Genomic DNA, 15,892 nt, shown 5'->3' with positions numbered 1-15,892 from the left:
CATTGAGGATGGTAATATATTTACAAACATATCATAGATTGGTAATCCATGAATGGTTCAATGGTATTCATGATTTCATGTAATCAACAACCTTGGATTCCCACCAACTCGAGCTCCTTAGTAGATTTGTGACCCAAGTCAACCCCTTGGAATGAAAATATTTTGTAAAGATCACATTCTAGGGTTTGGAGAGAATGCTACAAATTGACATGAGGGATTTGAATATATACCTGCATGCAAGAGGAGAAAAAAGGGATCAAAATGTTGAAAAAACACTCATCAACCGGTGAAGATTGCCCAAGCTACGTAAGGAGCGCTTGAGTTGACGAAGGCCTGAAAATTCATGGATTTGATACCACTATTAGAACACACAGAATGGAGATAAGTGTGTTATAACTCATTAATATGATACACATAAATGCATGATTTATGACCTTCAGATTCATCTTCCAAAAGGTCTCTTGGACTCCCAATGACGAGTCCTATTCACTTTGTGATTTTTTATATTCCTTCTCAAGTGAATAATACAAAATATCATAACCAAAATAGATTAAATTTCCAATGATGTTTGTTGTAGCGACTACAACCACCCTCTAGAATTTTGGCTCGCATGCAAATTTGGGAGCCTACCTTGGATCCTGCGATCAATCATCCTTGGTAACTTGTTAGTAAGTTGATGATCTCACGCTTCCCGTCCTTGATCTTAAGAGTTGTTCAGGTTCTCATCTTTATGCAACATATGTCATATTTGGGCATAGGGATTGTTTTTTTTCATGCAAAGGGAATGTTGTTTTGCTTCAAGGGAAAGCATATGCGCATGAGTTGCTATCGTCACAGAAACATGTTTCACACGCAATTCACTCACTCTTGGCACGAAGGTTGTTGCATCAAGAAGAGTACGTTTTATACATTCTGGATGGCCTATGTTGCATCACTAAGTGTTTGTGTGTGATCATAGTCTAGTCTTATCGATGTTTACATATGTTTCATTGATCTTACACTTAGCTAATTTCTCAAGCAACTTAGCCTCATCTAGTCTCCTAGAACTATGAACTTTGCTTCGGCAACCATCAAGGTTCCTCCCTTGCCTACTAGAACCTCGCAGTGCATAGAGACCCCAACATCCCTTGGCATCCAAAACTGCGCAGTGGTTTCCTCCAGTGTCATTCCCCCGACCGGAACCCACAGTCTCCAGAAATTGCACAGTATTGTCCCTCAGTCTGCCTTGGAACCTGAAACTGCGTGCCTTTCATCCAGAAACTGCATGGTATTACCTCTTAGTTGCCCAGGATGCACTGCACTCAAAAACTACGCAGAGATGTCCTCCCAAGACCCCCATCCCATAGCAGTGTCTTGTGCCTCAAAATTATGCAGTGTTTTCCAAGCTGTCATGTCTGTCTTGCATGCATAAATTGCACAGATAAGCCTCCTAGGGCCTCATTTTGGCAGCAGCCATTGCTTGCTAAAACCGCATTGATCTATCTTTCAGTGATTACAGGAAAAAAGTGACAAGCTAAGATCACTCCCAAGGAGTTTAGGAGAAGGACAAAGAGACTAAGTGATGGCAAAAGATCAGGACCGCATGAAAACTCCATCAGATGCATGATCATCTTGAGAGTAAGTATGGTAAGTAAAGAACACCTTTCGAAGTACATCTCTTAGTTGAGTTTGCAGAACTTCTTCTTATTATCATATCATCATGTCTTCAGTAACATGCATGTGTGCAAACAAAAGGTCATTTCATGTGTTTCCTCTACATGTCTTGCTTCATTTTCGCTTGTTTGACCAACTGTCGTCTTCAGCGTGTTGATTGCTATGTCATGCTTGCGACCTTGTTCTAGTGACATCGAAGGTTTGTCTTTGTGTGCATGAGTTGTTTTGACTATGTAAACACCCGTCGCACTCACACGGAATGTGTAAGCATTGTCATGCAATTGTTTTCATGGTCGTTTGAAAGTCTATCCCAAGTGTCGCACTTGTCACTCTCACCCTTTAGTCAGTCACACTAAGCATATGTTGTCTTGTTGGTTTGAGATGTCTTGTCGTCGAGTCATGTTGAGTGTGTGTTCACAAGGTCATGTATACATGAATTCACTCACTCACACAGAACCATTTTGTCTAAGATCTATCAACCGGATCACCCTCCATCATCCGGATCACCCTCCATCATCCAGACCACCCTCCATCAATCAGACCTCCATTGAGCTGCATTGTGCAGTCTCAACCCTCAGTGACTAAGCATTTTTGCCCAGAACTTCACAAAGATTGAGGCTACCTTCCTGTAGTTTTCACTGTGCAAATCCTACAATCAACCTGGATGACTGTTACCCAGAACATCACAGAAGTTTCCCAAGAAGTTATCTTAGTCTACGCTTCCCGCAACCCTGGACATCAAGCCACCCACTAGTCAACTGGAAAGTTTGACTTGAGCAGTGACCCAAGGCTGCACTCATCATCAAAATTGCACAGAAGCTATCAGCCTGTCTTCCTACACTACCTGAAGAAATTGTAAATCTATGACGGACAGACACTCGCTGCCCGTCACCGCATTGTCTCTAGAAATTGTGTAGTTTTGTCAGTTAGTCCCCCCGCCAGCTTGCTTGCCACTCCTCCTGAAAATTGTGCAGTTTTCATGGACAACCCACCTGTTGCTCGACACCCCACTCAGCGCGGAAACTGCGCAGACATGTCCTGCATGACTGCCTCCCAGATCTGTGCAGTTCTAGCCAGTAAGATCCTGCAGCCCAATCCCGACCTCCTCTGGAAATTTGTGTAGTTTTCACTACGAGTGCTCCCTACTACCTTCCCTGGAAAAATTGCATAGTTCTTCCTCCCAGCTAAGCTAGGTCCCATAGATGTAATTGTTGTCCCAAACTACTCAACCCAGCCTCTCAGTGACCTTTGTGCAGTTTTTCCCAACAATGCCTCGAAGCCTCGCATCCCAACCTGAAATGTGATGCACCGAAAACGAAAGATGATGCATCATGGTAGACTAGGGGATTTCTGGATTTGATGTCGTCTCATCATGAGTGACTACAGAGACAGGTACAAGGATGAGAAATGGCGTGATGAATAACGAGATGAACAAGGAGCACATGCTAGAAGACTTGCTCGCGGTTGGACGAACACACGAAGCATACCAAGTAGCAAGCAAGGAGACATGTGCACATGCATGAACCATCAAGAAAACACCAAGACCATTGAAGACTCTGCGCACTTTATCATGCGGAGGTGAAGCTATGGTACACCACGAGCACACTCATCACTCAGTAGCACAGCAGATCGACACGAACGACATAGCGAACATGTGGATACCAGCAGTGTCAAGTCGAGTTGTGTTGTGAGTCGCCTCGGCCACATCACTATTTTGGGTCATACTTGTGTAATCAATGTAATGTAACATGGAATTCCAAGAGACTCACGAATGAAGTTAAAGAGTCATGTAATTCGAACAATCTAAGAGAAGTCGATGAGTTACAAGGGTCAGTTTCACCCTTGGCAATATATACCCCTCATTTGTACATACAAAGGACTTTTCACCTTGGCTCCTCCCACATAGCCTTCAGAGTCTGTGGTCATTTCTTTGAGGATCGAACAGTGGCTCCAACACCCTGCTATCAGGGTTAGTGATGTATGGTGTACGGATATGTCTTGGAAATTTTGCTTAACTCGGAATCCTATCACAGGCCAGCACGTTTTCACACATGTATTGTATTCATTTGTAAGACTATTCTTTGAATGCTTGTAATGCATGTTGTTTTAACTTGTACTAAGATAGTTGAACTATTTCAGTTGTTTTAGTACATATGCTGTTGGAAATGTGTTGTATCAGTGGTTATCATTATCTCACTCGTGTGGACTACTATGTCGGGCACTAGACAGATTCATTCTTGTAAACTTGTTATAACGAGCGTCGCACTCATGTGGACTACTCCGATGGGTGTTGTACGTGTTATCTGTTCACTTTGTGTTTGTGACTGCTGCATCTGTGTGGGCTACTCTGCCGAACGCTGTGAAAATCATGTTGTGTTATGTGTCTCTACCTGAGTTGGGACTATTCCCTTTCGACTTGAGACTCACTATCACCCTCTCTCTCTGCAGTGAAAGAACTTTGACACAAGTGACACTAAGCACTCACCAGGCACACGAACCTCGTTGTTTGAAGACTAAGTATACCACTCTCATGCGCTAACAAGCAAGTGCTAAGGCATATATTTAAGATAATGGCAATCGGACCATCGTACCAGATGGGACTCCTACACCAAACAGTGTGAGGCCTAGTTGGGACTTCATACCCGGGAGGTCCCTTGAATGTTGGCGGGTCCAGCACCGTCAACATTTCTGGCGCTAGAAAGAGGGCCAGATGACAAGCCGATTCCTCAAAATCTGTGTTGAATCTTCCCACATCTATCATGTCTTATGTTACACTTCGTCCTCCGTTATGTATGTCCTATGGAAATGACTTTGAAATCCCGGAGGATTTCTAGAATGACTTGTCACAATACACATATGAAGGTGAAGGTAGAGTAGTTTGGCAGATGCGTAGTCTTTCCTTTGCCAATATATGTAAAAGACTCGAAACCCATGAGAGTTGCATAATGTGCACGTTGCTTTCATTCACGCTCTGTGGGAACCCATTGCAATGGCTTGTCACTTTGCCCGAAAAATCTATTCACTCATTTGGTCACTTTATTAGATAGTTATCTGATTCTTTCCATAAGTTTCACTATAAAGTGCTCAATAAAAAAATTCTCGAATTACGGAAAGCACCTGATGATTCCATTGAGAAATTTCACACACGCTTTTGTAATCTTTCATACTAATTTCCTGAATATGAAATTGATTGGGAATTCATTGATGGAAGATTTAACTATCCTCTTTACATATCTGAAAAACTACAATTCTTAATCATTCGAATACATCCCAGTAGACCTCAGTGTTAGAGATGCTAAATAAAAAAGACAGACAAAGTCACTTTCACAAGTGATTGCCCATCCTCTTCTCATCAAACAACACTAGCTTTGCAGTGCGAGGTGGGAGAAGGTTTGCGCACATCTATTGAACTATCACATCCTCCTACCCCACAGGCTCTTGATATTTGCATAGATTTGGCTTGCAAGACCGCTGGTTGTCATGTGGAATTGTTACCTCAACCTCTGTCCCGACGTTATGCTGATCCTCTGGATTATACTGTGTTGTGTTCTCCCGTTCTAGACTCCACATCTTGTTTTCACGAGGACCAAGTTGTCGACGGAGTTGGTGTTGTGCAACCAACCTGCACTATCATTCATGATGAGTGTGTGCGGAAATCTAAAGAAGAACCCGCGATGAAGGATGACTCCCTTCCATCTGCGCCTCATCCACTTTATCCTGGTATCTCTTCTGATTTTTCCACTTTTGATTTTCCCTGTGAAAACTCATCTCTGTATGTTTCTACTTTTGATCATTCACAGGACACACCAGATGTCAGCCTGTCATTACGTCGCAGAGACGACATGTCTTCTTCTAAAAATTTGTCCCATCTATCATCTACCATTTTTGAAAACACAGAGGGTCAACTTCCTTGTTTCTCATCTACCCTTCTGCGTGATTCATCAAAACATGAGGATGTCGACGAACATCCCGAATTTTTTTAGCGTGGTTTTCATGATCTTTGTACATATTCCTTTGATCAGGACGTTGATTCACTAGCTGTCAATCTTTCTAAGCCACTGGTCTGTGATGATCTAACTATTGACGAAACACTTCAACCTGAGCTGATGGTTATGTCAGGCCCTCGTTGTCCTGAGGTTAGCTCCACTTCCGATCAAAAAAAAATTGAAATACCCAAGGATCCTCATCACTCTCTGCGTCGCATTGAAGATCAATCTAATACACATAGTTCACTTCCTCCCCCTGAATTACTTGATCCCATCGCTCATGCCTTGGAGGAATCTTACACAACAAGCACGCTTGAAAAGCATAAGTTGTTTGTCTTTCTCATGTTCGCTCGTATGTCACCTCCCAAAGAGTGTGTATGTATACGATCTGCACGCAATACGTCACAACACCATGGTACGTCTGCAGAATGTTTGTTTTGTGCATTCACTCTTTTCTTTTATGTGGATGTTTTAGAACTCTATGCATGTTGATCTTTGTTGTTCTATCTTTCTTGTTCACTAGTTTACATGCATATATTTCTTGTTTACCATGCCTTCGGCAACATGGACTAGCTAATACGTCGGTGGTTGCATTGGAAATATCACTTCGCATTAGTAGGCCCATGCACTGTTTAGCATAGGAGTAGGAGTAGTGTTTGCTTTCTTTCTTTGTTTTGCTTCCTGGTTTACATGTTTTCTTTTCTTGCTTACTTGGTTTGGTTTGCTTGCTTGCTTGCTTTGCTTAATTGGTTTTACTTTCGCTTTACTTCTACTTTTTTCTTTTGCTTTTTTTGTTTGCTTTTACCCGTAGGTTAGCCTCTCATGAAACTGTGTTTGGCTCCGAGACAAATCAAGCAAATCTAAAAGGACTTGTACAACTATCAACATTTTGTTATATGTTGTCCTCTCTCTTTCTGAAGAGCTTTTTGTCTTCAGTGGATGATGCCTTGATGGAAAATATGTTTTGTTCAGAGTGAGTCTTGGTGAAAACACAACGCTTGCACTGTTAACTAATACTTCCTACTCTAATCGGTTCTTTTGGGTTAACCTTTGTCAGCTCATTCAAGAAGAGTAAGGTGAGGGAAAAACCTTAACAAGTATGTCAAACGTATATGTAACATACTTATCTGAAGGAACAACCTCTTATGCTCTCAATAAATCGGGATCCCTCTTCTGCCTCTGAAATAAATAAGTTCCTATGTAGAGTTCTTGGACAAAAAAAAAAAATGAAAAATGAAAAATGAATAAGGCAAAAGAAGAGAAAGCCTTCCTGCATAGAGAGGTGATACAAGTAACTCCGTTGTGGTATTGACGGGCTCGCTGGCAGCGGAGCGATGCTTGTGTTTATGGGTGACTCTATCGAGGTACTGTCCAGGCCTGTTGGCAGCGAAGAAATGCCAGAGATGAAACTTAAACTCTGATAGTTATATTACTTGTGCATCAATATACCCCTCATCCGCAATCGAAACAACTAAGTTGACTTCGCTTGGAATGTGTGTTGACCGATCAAGAGAATGGTAGGGACTACATATTTCACACAAGGTAGTGTGGAAACCATCACGATCAAAGAATCAAATATTCCTTCCAGAAGGGTTAGACTCGCTTTTCACGAAATAAGGTCCATACAGAGAGTTGGAGTTCTACCAATGTGTCGCCAATGTTGTAGCAACTACAACCACCCTCCAAAATTTAGGCTTGCATGCAAATTTTGGAGCCTGCCTTGGATCCTATGATCAATCATCCTTGGTCACTTGTTGGTAAGTTGATGATCTCAAGCTTCCCCTCCTTGATCTTAAGAGTTGTTCATGTTATCATCTTATGCAGCATGTGTCATCTTTGGGCATAAGGATTGTTGTTTTTCATGCAAAAGGAATGTTGTTTTTCTTCAATGGAAAGCATGTGCACATGAGTTGCTATCATCACATAGACATTTTTCACACTCACTTCACACACTCTTGTCACAAAGGTTGTTGCATCAAGAAGAGTATGTTTGATACATTTTGGATGGTATATGTTGCATCCCTAAGTGTTTGTGTGCGATCACAGTGTAGTCTTATCAATATTTACATATGTTTCACTGATCTCACACTTAGCCAATTTCCCAAGCAACTTAGCCTCATCCAGTCTCCTGGAATTGTGCACTTTTCTTCTGCAACCATCAAGGTTCATCCCTTGCCTGTTGGAACCCCGTAGTGCATAGAGACCCCAGCATCCCTTGACATCCAAAACTGTGCAGTGGTTTCCTCCATTGTCCTCCCCCCAATCGTAACCCATTGTCTCCAAAAACTACGTAGTATTGTCCCTCAGCTGCTCAGTCTTCCTTGCAACTTGAAACTGTGTAGTTTTATCCTCCCAGAACCCATCCTGCAACAATGTCTTGCATCCAGAAACTGCACAGAGGTGTCCTCCCATGACCCACATCCCGCAGCAATGTCATGTGCCTCAAAACTGTGCAGTGTTGTCTAAGTTGTCATGTATGTCTTGCATGCAGAAATTGCATGGCCTCATTCCAACAGCAGTCACTGCCCACTGAAACTGTGATGATCTATATTTCAGTGATTACAAGAAAATTTGACAAGCTAAGATCACTCCCAAGGAGTTGAGGAGAAGGACCAAGAGACTAAGTGATGGCAAAATATAAGGACCACATGCAAACCTTGTTGGATGCATGATCATCTTGAGGGTAAGTATGATAAGTAAAGAACACCTTTCGAAGTACATCCCTTAGTTGAGTTTTCAGAACTGCTTGTCATTATCATATCACCATGTACTTAGTAACATGCATGTGTGCAAACAAAACGCGATTTCATGTGTTTCCTCTACATGTCTTGCTTCATTTTTTCTTGTTTGACCAACTGTCGTCTTCAACGTGTTGATTTCTATTTCATGCTTGCGACCTTGTTCTGGTGATATCAAAGGTGTCCCTTTGTGTGCATGAGTTGTTTCGACTATGTAAACACCAATCACACTCACACACAATGTTGTAAGCATTATCGTGCAAATGTCGTCATGGTTGTCCGAAGGTCTATCCCAAGTGTTGCACTTGTCGTTGTCACCTTTTAGTCAATGACACTGAGCATCTATTGTCTTGTTGGTTGGAGGTGTTTTGTCGTCGAGTCATGTTGAGTGTGTGTTCACAAGTTCATGTATACACGAGTTCACAAGCTCACGCACTTAACCATTTTGCCAAAGATCTGTCAACCAGACCACCCCTCCATCAGCCGAACCTCCACTTAGCTGCACTGCGCAGTCTCAGCCCTTAGTGGCTAAGCATTGTTTCTGAAAACTGTGCAAAGCTTGAGGTTGCCTTCCAAGTAGTCTGCACTGTGAAAATCCTGGAATCAACCTGCCTTATTATTACCTAGAATAGCGCAGAAGTTGCCTAAGATGTTATCTCAATCTGCGCTTCCCACAAGCCTATCCATCAAGCCTCCCATTGGTCAACTGGAAAGTTTGACTTACGCAGTGACCCAAGGTTGCACTCGTCCTCAAAATTGTGCAGAAGTTGCCAGCCTGCCTGCCTGCACTGCGTGAAGAAATTGTGCATACATGAGGGACAGGAACATGTTGTCTGTCATTGCAATGTCTCTGGAAATTCGCAGTTTTGACAGTCAGTCCCCTGTCGGCTTGCTTGCCACTCCTCCTGAAAATTGCGCATTTTTCATGGACAGTCCACTCGCTACCCAGCACCCCGCTCAGCCCGGAAACTACACAGACATGTCCTGCATGACTACCTCCCAAATCTGTGCAGTTCTGGCCACCAAGCTCCCGTAGCCCGATCTCGACCTCCTCTGAAAATCTACGTAGTTTTCACTGCCAGCGCCTCCTACTTCCCGCACTACCTTTCCCAGAAAAATTGCATAGTTCTGCCTCCCAATTGAGTCAAATCCCGCAAATGTCATTGTTGTCCTGAATTGCTCAACCCAGCCTCTTCGTGACCTCTGCACAATTTTTCCCAACAGTGCCCCAAAGCCTTACATCCTGGCCTGAAATGTGCTCAGCGCAGTTTCAGAGCCTTGTCCTCTCTCCCGGTCACCTACACTGAAAACAAAAGATGATGCATCATGGTAAACTAGGGGATTTTTGGATTTGATGTCATCTCGTCATGAGTGATTGTAGAGACAGGTACATGGATGATACATGGCGCGATGATGAATGCAATGAACAAGGAGCGCATGCTAGAATACTTTCGCGTGTTTGGACAAACACACGAAGCATACCAAGTAGAAAGCAAAGGATACGTGCACCTGCATGAACCATCAAGCGAACACCAAGACCATTGAAGACTCTATGCACTTTTCCATGCGGAGGTGAAGCTATGGTACACCACAAGCACACTCGTCACTCACCAACACAGTAGCTCGACACGAACAGCACAGCCAGCATGTGCATACCAGCAGTGTCATGCAAGTTGTTTCATGAATCGCCTCGGCCACATCACTATTTTGGGTCATACTTGTGTAATCAATGTAATGTAATGTGCAAGTCCAAAAGACCCACAAATGAAGTTAAAGAGTCATGTAAGTCAAACATTCATGAGGGAAATCGAAGAGTCACAAGGATCAGTTTCACCCTTGGCTATATATACCACTCATTTGTACATGCAAAGAACTTTTCACCTTGGCTCCTCTCAAATAGCCTTGAGAGTCTGTAGCTGTTTCTTTGAGGAGCGAGCAGTGGCTCCAACGCCCCGCTATCGGGGTTAGTGATGTATGGTGTACAAATGTGTCTTGGAACTTTCTCTTAACTCAGAACCCTGTCACAGGCCAGCACGTTTTCACACATGTACTATATTCGTTTGTAAGACTATTCTTTGGACGTTTGTAATGCATGTTGCTTTAACTTGTACTAAGATAGTTGAACTACTTCGGTTGTTTTATTGCATACGCTGTTGGAAATGTGTTGTATTAGTTGTTATCGTTGTCTCGCCCATGTGGACTACTCCGTCGAACACTAGACAAATTCATTCTTGTAAACTTGTTATAACGACCATCGCATTCATTTGGACTACTATGTTGGGTGTTGTATGTGTTATCTGTTCACTTTGTGTTTTTGAATGTCGCATCCGTTTGGACTACTCCGCCAAAAGCTGTGCAGATCCTATTGTGTTGTGTATCTCTACCTGAGTTGGGACTATTCCCTTTTGACTTGAGACTCACTATCACCCTCTCTCTCCGCAGTGAAAGAACTTTGACACAAGCGACACTAAGCACTCGCCAGAGACACTAACTTCGTTGTTTGAAGACTAAATATACCACTCTCATGTGCTGACAAGAAAAATCTAAGGCATATGTTTAAGATAATGGAAACCGGGTCATCGTACCAAATGGGACTCCTACACCGAACGGTGTGAGGTCTAGTTGGAACTTCATACCGGAGAGATCCACTGAATGTTGGTGTGTCCAGCACCGTCAACACGGTGATTAGTGGCAAGGTCCCTCACTATTGACAATGGGAATACATTAATGTCCCTTGATTGATATATTCTACAAGTGTTCAATGACAACATCTTCTCACTTGCTAGAATGTACTAGCCACCTTGATGTCCATTCACATTATCAATGGGTTATCTTGTGTTTGTTAATGGTATTTATCAGTGACCTATAATCAAACAATTTCTCCTACGTTTGACTTCAAGTCATTTATTCACAAGGTGTATATTTGTACCTTTGATGGATTTGGATAGAAGAATTTGGGTTTTAGCAACATTTCCTCTTTATGTTGTTGTTTGAGTTGTATAGATAGTACCACCTAACTTGTACCTATAAGAAATTAGTACTTTTGAGAATCAATGTGTACACCTTACAATTCCAATTATTATCTTAATGTATATTGAGACATAGATCCACTTTTGTATTTACTCGTGGCTATGATCTATATTTTTCATGGATCTGCTATGTATCATATTTGTAGTCATGATTTATACATTTTATATTATTCATGGATCTACAATGTACTTCATTTGGCGACCATGCTTTTTCACACTTGAGTATGACTATGCCCAATTATAGTGTAACAGTCGTGGTTAAAAACCCATGTAATAAAGTTAATAAAGGCAAAATAAGACCAAAGTCATGGGACACGTATTCCAAGCTAAATGTGAGCAAAAACATAGTGATGGGGATCACTTGTGACTAATAAATGACTATGGAAATTGACAAACGCAAAGGGGAATTAATTGACATTTTATTTATGAAATATTAGAAAATATGAGAAAATGAAAGTGACAGATCATAGAATTGCATGTGAGAAAAATTGAAAGAAGAATAAAGGCATCAATGATAAAAAGGTTTTTGAGGATTGACTCACGAATTTTTGTTAGTTTAGGTTGGAGCTCTATTCTATTCTCTCTCATACTCTTGCACACACACATAGTTTTCTTGGAGCGCTCTTGGAGCATTGTGACATATTTTGGATTTGGAGCAAGAAAAAAAAAAAGAGCAGGAAAGCACAAAGGAACATCGGGATCAACAACTACAACGGGTTTTGATTGTAAATACCGAATTGCATGTATTATTTTCTTGCCATGTTTGACATGCATGGCATATGCATGTGGTTATTTGACTATGAATTTTCATTGGCATGGAGGATTGCTTGGATTGACAGTAGATTTTCGTAGCCTTGCCATTTCCTAGATAGTCATGGTGTTGTGGGTTTTCCCATTTGTTTTATGATTGGTGTTCATGTTCCTTATGGTTGTGGGTTGAATTATTAGTTCCTAGAGCCTTGGTTGGAAAAATGCTCTGGAAGCCCTGGAACAACTTGGGTTGAGTTACTAGTCTTGGAAGCCTTGGTTGGAAAAACATTCAAGAACCCTTGGTGGGTTGAGTTGCTAGTCCTGGAGCCTTGGTTGGACAAACGCTCTCGAGCCCTACCGCATTTGTGGGTTGAGTCACTAGTCCTAGATCTGGGTTGGAATAAATTCTCTGGAGCCCTTGACAACTTGGATAGAGACCGATATGGTGATGGTTAGTGATGTCTGACCATGAAGTGGAATCACTGGTTGAGGGTTGAGGTGGTTTGGCCTCTAAAATCTCTGGTTTAGTTTTGCTTGGTTTATTCCATGAGATCTCACATTCATGCTTGGAATATGGCACATGGGTGATTTGCTAAAAGAGAGATTTAGTTCAACCCGATCTATGTTTGAATGGTGCGTGGAAGTCCCTGACATGGTTGGCTTTTGCATATGTTAATAATAGTTCTTTTCCTCTTGTGCTTAAAGAGTATTTATACTTATTATTATGTGGCTTTGTTGGTTCTCCTATCATGGTTATTATTCTAGTTATATGTTGGGTTATAAGCATGGTTTCATGACAGATTCTAGTTATGGCTCTTAACATGTTTTAATCGGTAATTAAATGGTTCTTGAATGCATGACCTAATAAATGTTATTGCAACAATTATGAAAAGGCATTAGACCTTCTTGATGATTCTCAGATAATTATCAAACCACTATGTTCAGATATGCATTTATAAACTGTAGACCACATGTTCACAATGTGTTTGACAAAATGCCTAGTATGTTCTGGTCAGTGTAGGTAAAGTTCTGGGTTGAGATTGAATATTTAGCTTTGTCGTTGTGCCAATTATGATTCTCTAGTGAGCTTACTGAATTAATGAATAGATATGTATTTATAAAGTACAAGTACTATGTACACAACGTTTGTATAAATGAGTAATTCAGACCTCCAACTTTTCAGGGTCATAATTGTAGCATACCATCTCCGCTGGACTATCATCACACCTCATTTTAAAAATCTCCACGAGGAGGCTAGAAAATATTGATAAATTGGTCTCACATTTTTCCAATCTCTCTATTTTCCCTAAAAATGTTGTCTATGCCCTCAAAACAACCTCAGAAGTTTAGAACCCAAGAAAACTGCCAAAAATAAAAAGTTATGTTAAATTTAAGGAGACGAACCTAAAAAGAAATAGTTTTGGGTCAAGTTGGACTGATAACATTGTTATCATGTGTCACTGGGTGGTTTCAGTCAGTTTTGGACATGTAGTGCGCATATGAGTGGGACAAGGGCCTAATTATAAGGTCTAGTCCATTATTTAAGTATATCCCCAATGAAAACATGCTTTGAGGTTGAAAAGCAACAGATTTTGCAGTGAAGTGCCTAACAAAAGGAATATGGCCATGACAATCAACCCAAGAGCATTAGGCAACCCATCTAGATGGAATAATGATGTTAGCCTTTGGGTTGATAATGATGTTATTCCATGGTTTTGCATGCTAATGTAGTGTGTTCTTATCCATCACATGCTTCAAGGCGCAAATCCTAGAGCTTACACCACAACACATCCAACTCTATGACACACGGGCTATGAATACAAATGTATACCACAAGACATGCTTTCTTACGAAATCTTTGGCCCAAGAATGGGATAAGAGCCCAATTCCAAAGTTTAGCACATCGATGAATGCTAACCTAACCAAGACAATGTTTTTTAGGCCTTACACAAGTCCTAGTTTTAAGATTTAGTGTACCATGAGGCCTCTTGCCCACAACATCATTTAAGGCTTAAAACTATATAATGTTAGGCCTTAGATAAAACTTTTATGGCTGGAAAAACACTAGTCACTGAACCATGACACAAAACCTTCGAAAGGAGTTGATTTAAGCATGCAACATTGACTCTATTCCAAGATTTGAAGCACTAAGGAGTCTAGTGGACCAAGACATGCTTTAAGATTGTAATTAAGAGGGATAGATCCTAAATTCTATCTATATGGATACAAGTCCATACACAAGGGCTTGACACACACCCTTGGGAAGTACTCTAGACCATGTAACATATGAGCAAGATATCAAGTTTCGTGTAACCAAGGATGTGTCTTTAATAAATAAAAAAATTGTTTAAAGCCATCAACTAGGGGCTTAGACCCTACAACACATTGATTGTATAATTAGTTGGCCATGCATGGGGCCTCAATATATCATAACAAAGGGCTTCTAAAGCAAATATTTCGCAACTATGCGGAATGCAAGACCTATCTTATACCTAAAAATTGAAAGTAGCAAAAATATCTTGTCACTTAAGCCATGGTTCATAGCCAAAGCAAAAGCAATCTTGACCAAACCATTACTTTTATGTCACATTTTGACAATGCATGAAAACACTAGTCACATTAACATCCTTGCTTATTCAATTTAATGAGTTGAGAAGCACCTCTAGAACCTAATATAAGGGAGATTTTGCGACTTGAGTAATGTTGACACCAACATGTTCCCTTGAAAAACAAACCACATACTTGTAACAAATAACTACAACAATAATAATATGTTAGCCAAATATAATTATACAAATAAAAATAACAATCTCTCTACCATAGAAAAATAATTAAGTGATTCTCATAACTATATTATATTTACTAATAAATATAAATACTATGTAACATAGAAAAATGATACTAATAATAGTAATATTTACAAAATTATTTTTATTTAATTGAATATAATTCCAATTTACTTATATCTATCTCTCTTACAATTAATTTTGTATCCTCCAAAATTTACAATAAATTTTAGTTAAAAAAATGATAAATTAAAAATTACACAGATCTTAATTGATAATAATTAATCTACCTTATCAAAAAAATACTATTTTAAAAATTAATTTGATTAATAAATAAAAAATTAAATGATCTAAATCTATATAAAATCATTTACATTTTTAAAATATATTTAAAAACTAATAATTAAAAAAAATCATGTTTCCCAGCTTCCATTTAACTATACATATTATTTTGAAATTGGTACACTTTTACACTAATTATTAAACTTTTACTCGAGTAAAAATCATGTTTCCCTGCTTCCATTTAACTATACATATTATTTTGAAATTGTTACACTTTTACACTAATTATTAAACTTTTACTCGAGTAAGGGTCTTTTAACAGTTAATAAAAAAAAAATATTAAATCTGAAAATTCTACCAAATATCCTGTGACTAATTATTACAGACTTTAAAGTATTTATGATATAGCAGGGATTCATCTCTGTTTCCCTGCTTCCATTTAAGTCTACATATTATTTTGAAACTGTTACACTTTTACACTAATTATTAAACTTTTACTCGAGTAAGGGTCTTTTAACCGTTAATAAAAAAAAAATTATTAAATCTGAAAATTCTACCAAATATCCTGTGACTAATTATTACAGACTTCAAAGTATTTATGATATAGCAGGGATTCATCTCTATAGATAATTGTCCCATCAAAGTATGGCAATATTAAAATTTATTCA

Source organism: Pinus tabuliformis, chromosome X (assembly GCF_031772625.1).
Source record: "Pinus tabuliformis cultivar Carrire ecotype Pingquan chromosome X, CPIR1, whole genome shotgun sequence".
Taxonomy (NCBI): Eukaryota; Viridiplantae; Streptophyta; class Pinopsida; order Pinales; family Pinaceae; genus Pinus; species Pinus tabuliformis.
This window is presented reverse-complemented; position numbering follows the sequence as displayed.